The sequence below is a fragment of the Mandrillus leucophaeus genome, unplaced genomic scaffold, assembly GCF_000951045.1.
Source record: "Mandrillus leucophaeus isolate KB7577 unplaced genomic scaffold, Mleu.le_1.0 Scaffold274, whole genome shotgun sequence".
NCBI classification, from domain to species: Eukaryota; Metazoa; Chordata; class Mammalia; order Primates; family Cercopithecidae; genus Mandrillus; species Mandrillus leucophaeus.
The window spans coordinates 128,259-133,282 of record NW_012102854.1 but is presented as its reverse complement, the minus strand read 5'-3'; the positions used below and the strand labels follow the sequence as shown (position 1 = coordinate 133,282).

Sequence of the window (5,024 nt, the reverse complement as noted above, 5' to 3'; positions counted from 1 at the left end):
GGCCGGATGTTGAGTGGGGCCGCGGGGCCTGCTGGGAGGTGATGTCCTCGGAAACGTCGCGGACGCGGAGGGATGGTTCGGGGCTTTAGGCGTCTGTTCCACACCTATCTGTGGGTCCCCTTCACCCAGAATCTCAGAAACTGCGCGCGGGATGAACATTCGGGTGTTTCCGGCAGGTGACGCTGCCGAGTCCCCGCAGCCGGGGGCGAGCAAGGGACTCGCGGCTGACGGGACAGGGAGCCACTTAGGCCCAGAGTGTCCCGAGTAGCGGCAGTGGGGAGTGCTCAGGGTACGCTACTGGTGAGTGGTTGCAGTTGTTGGGACAGAAAACTGTGAAGGGAGTTAGTGTGGGTGTGTGGTTGTGTGTGTGAGTGTGACGGCACGAATAATTGTGATGGGGTGATTGTGATGTTTGGTTGCGCGTGATTATGATGAAATGTGTGATATGTGTGTGATTGTGATTAAGGCTCTAGTGAGTGTGAGCGTGGCCAAGTGTGCGTGATTGTAGTATGTCTAGTAGTTCCTGTCTTGAGCTGGCTTCTCTGTAGCATTTGGCATAGTTGATAACGACTTGAAAAACACTTACTTGTTTTTTACTGGTCCCTCTCTCCCTGTTGGCCACTCCTCTGTAGTCTCCTTTGCTGCCTTTTTTACCGTAGTCCTTGACCCTACAGTTTGTGGTTTTCCAGTATTCCTTAGTGAACTTTTCAGGTTCATTATTATCTTACGACTTGCTGCTTTTATGTATATTAGTTAGCTATTGCCATGATAATAATGATGTCTAAAAACCACCCCTGAACTCAGTGCCATACAACAGCAAGTCCTTATGCTCCTGTTCACAGGCTGGCGCGTTGACGGTGTTCAGCTGATCTAGGTGGGGCTTGGTTGAGTGGATAGGCTGCGCGACGAGTTAAGATCTGCTCCGCATCTGTTCTTTCTGGATCTCAGGCCAAAAGCACATTTATTGCCAGGGCATGCTCTGCTCATGATGGGTCACCAGAGCACAAGAGAGATTGCCTTAACCAGAACAAGTCACATGGCTAAGCCTAAAATCAATTATGCCCACAATTGGAGGGCAAAGTTACCTTCCAAAGAGTATGAATATATAATCTATTAGAGGGGGTGAGGAATTGGACTAAAATTCCAATCTACCACCTTAAGAAACATACCTCTTTATCCTGGTGAGTGCCTTTTAGTCTGGGTTCGCTTTTGTCTGATAATATTGCTTTTCAAATTTTATTGTATTTCTTAAGAATTTCATTTTCTAACCCCTTTGTGTCTTTATGTTTCAGATCTGTGTCTTGTAAGGAGCATATTGCTGGGTTTACATCTGTTTATCACGTTTGACTGTTGTTGTAATAGGTGAGTACAATTCAGTGGCATTTATTATGATTGCTCATAAAAACGTTTTGTTTTCTATTTATTATGCCTTAAACATTTTTGATTGACATATAATAGTTGCACATATATCTTTTTTTACTGGGCAAATTCACCTTATCCCTTTTTCTCCCCTACTTTGGTTTCTGCTATTATCCTTCTGTTTTTAATATGCATACTTAACAAAACTCAACCTTAAGACTTTAAGATACTTGAACTCCAAAATATCCGCCAATTTCTGTGTTATTCTTGTCTGGTATATTATTTTCTTCTAGTTTTTGTTGTTGTTGTTTTGTTTTGTTTTGTTTTTTGAGACAGAGTCTCGCTCTGTCACCCAGGCTGGAGTGCAGTGGCACGGTCTCGGCTTACTGCAACCTCTGCCTCCTGAGTTCAAGCGATTCTTCTGCCTCAGCCTCTGGAGTAGCTGGGACTACAGACGCGCCACCACACCCAGCTGATTTTTTGTATTTTTAGTAGAGGTGAGGTTTCACTGTGTTAGCCACTGTGTTAGATCTCCTGACATCATGATTTGCCCACCTCAGCATCCCAAAGTGCTGGGATTATAGGCATGAGTCACTGTGCCTGGCCTATTCTCTTGTAGTGTTAAATCCCCAAATTAGTAGTAGTAGCTCATTTATTCTATATACGGTTCGTATCCAGGAGGGGTTGGTTTCAGGACCCCTCCATGGATACCAGAATGCACAGATGCTCAAGTCCCTACATCCTTCTGTATACATTAAATCATCTCTAGATTATTTATAATACCTAATACAATGTAAATGCTATGTAAATCATTGTTACACTTTATTGTTTAGGGAATAATAAGAAAAAAATCTGTACTGTACATGTTCAGTACAGACACAACTATCGTAGGCCTAACTATATTTTTTATCTGAGGCTGATTGAATCTGAGGATGCAGAACCCGTGGATAAGGAGGACCAACTGTATACATATATATATATTTAATTGTGGTAAAATACTCAACGTAGAATTTATCATCTAAACCATATTTAAGTGTACAGTTCAGTGACGTGAAGTACATTCACATTGTAATGGTAGCATCACCACCATCCATCCACAGAACTCTTCTTCTTGCAAAACAGAAACCCAGTACCTATCAAACAATAACTCTCTATCCCCCACTTTCCCCTGGCCTATGGCATCTGCCATTCTACTTTCTGTCTCTGAATTTGACTATTCTAGGTACTTCATATAAGCAGAATCATATGTTGTTTGTCCTTTTGTGACCCTGATTTAACTTAGCATAATGTCCTCAAGATTCATCCATATTAGCATGTATTGGAATTTCCTCCTTTTTTAAGGCCGAATAATAAGTATGTCATATATGGATAAACATTTTGTTTATCAGTTTATTCATCATTGGATACTTGGGCTGCTTCTACCTTTTGGCAATTGCAAGTGACGCTGCTACAAACATGGGTATACAACTGAGTCCCTGCTTTCAATTTTTTATATATACATGTGGTAATGTCTGTTTTTAATCTTTGATTGTCATAGTGTTTTTGGTAATGACTGAACCATTTTATCAGCATATTTTTGAGCACCTACTATCAATATCAAAAATAGACAAAAATAAGTCCTTGTTTTCATGGAGTTTATGTTGTGGGGGGTGGGTGGACAGTATATATAACTAAATTATAGTCATGTGCCGTATATGTATGGACTATATACATATATGACTGTTGTCCTGTAAGACAGTGGTCCCCAGCCTTTTTAGCGCTAGGGACTGGTTTTGTGGAAGACAATTTTTCCATGGACCGGGGGACGGGAGGGTTATGGTTTCAGGATGAAACTGTTTTACCTCAAATCATCAAGCATTAGATTCTCATAAGGAGCGAGCAACCTATATCCCTCGCAAGCACAGTTCAAAAGAGGGTTCACACTCCTGTAAGGTTGTAATGCCACCACTGATCTGACAGAAGGTGGAGCTCAGGTGGTAATGCTCGCTCATCTGCTGCTCACTTCCTGCTGTGTGGCCTGGTTCCTAACCAGGAACCAGTACGGTACTGGTACTGGTACGTGGCCCAGGGGTTGAGGACCCCTGCTGTAAGATTATAATGGAGCTGAAAAATTCCTGTCACCTAGTGACTTTCTAGCCAATATAACACTGTAGCACAATACCATCACTCGTGTTTGCAGTGGTGCTGGTGTAAACAAACCTACTTTGCTGCCAGTCAGATAAAAGTATAACATAAAATTATGTGCAGTACCTAATACTTGGTAATGATAATAAATATGTTACTGATTCATGTGCCTACTATACTATACTTTTTATCATTAGTTTGGAGCATATGCCTATTTATTTTAAAAAAGTTAACTGTAAAACAGCCTCAGGTCCTTCAGGAGGTATTCCAGAAGAAGGCATTGTTGTCATAGGATGTGATAGGTCTGTGTGTGTTATTGTCCCTGAAGATCTTCCAGTGGGGCCAGATGTGGAGGTGAAAGACAATACCAATGATCCTGGACACTGTGTAGGCCTAGGCTAATGGGTGTTTGTATCTTAATTTTTAACAAGAAAATTTAAAAAGTTAAAAAAAAATTTTTAAGAACATAGCTTATAGAATCAGGATATAAAGAAAGAAAATATTTTTGTACAGCTGTACAATGCGTTTTAAGCTATGTGCTGAGTCAAAAAGTTTTAAAAAATTGAAAAGCTGGCTGGACATGGTGGCTCACCCCTGTAATCCAAGCACTTTGGAAGGCCAAGGCAGGTGGATCACCTGAGGTCAAGAGTCAGAGACCAGGCTGACCAACATGGAGAAACCCCGTCTCTACTAAAAATATAAAAATTAGCTGGGCATGGTGGCAGACGCCTGTAATCCCAGCTACTTGGGAGGCTGAGGCAGGAGAATCACTTGAACTCAGGAGGCAGAGGTCGCAGTGAGCCAAGATCGTGCCATTACTCCAGCCTGGGTGATGGAGCGAGACTCCGTCTCAAAAAAGAAAAATGGAAAAGCTTATAAAGTAACAAAGTTATAGTAAGCCAAGGCTAATTCAACAATTTGAAGAAATAAAAATAATTTTATAGATTTCGTGTAGCCTAAGTGTACAGTGTTTATAAAGTCTATAGTAGTGTATAGTAGTGTCCTAGGCCTTTGCATTCACTCACCACTCACTCACTCAGAGCAACTTTCAGTTCTGCAAGTTTCATTCATGGTAAGTGCCCTTTACCACTGTACCATTTTTTATCTTTTATACTATATTTTTATCATTTCTCTCCTGTGTTTAGGTATGTTTAGATATACAAACACTTACCTTTGTATTGCAGTTGTCTACAGTATTCAGTACAGTAACATGCCATACAGGTTTCTGGTCTAGGAGCAATAGGTTGTACCATATAGCACAGGTGGGTAGTAGGCTATGCCATTCACTTTTGTGTAAATACACTCTTATATTCGCACAATGATGAAATTGCCTAATGACACATTTCTCAGAGCATATCTCTGTTGCAGAGTGATGCATGACTATATTAATAGTTTGTTAGAAAGTGATCACTGTCGGCTGAGTGTGATGGCTCATGCCTGTAATCCCAGCATTTTGAGAGGCCGAGACGGGCAGATCACCTGAGATCAGGAATGAGCTGAGATCCGGCCACTGCACTCCAGCCTGGGCGACAGAGCGAGAC

The 5,024-nt window shown here is 41.6% G+C and overlaps 1 protein-coding gene across 1 annotated transcript in view; it reads left to right on the top strand.

Annotated features, from left to right (window-relative positions):
* Window positions 1–42: 42 nt before the first annotated feature.
* Window positions 43–5,024, top strand: part of ZNF568 (zinc finger protein 568) — a 38,908-nt gene continuing 33,926 nt past the window's right edge. Inside the window, exons 1-2 of the mRNA XM_011984764.1 lie at window positions 43–300; window positions 1,293–1,362. The gene's annotated coding sequence lies outside the window, so the exon portion shown is untranslated. The remainder of the gene's footprint in view (window positions 301–1,292; window positions 1,363–5,024) is intronic.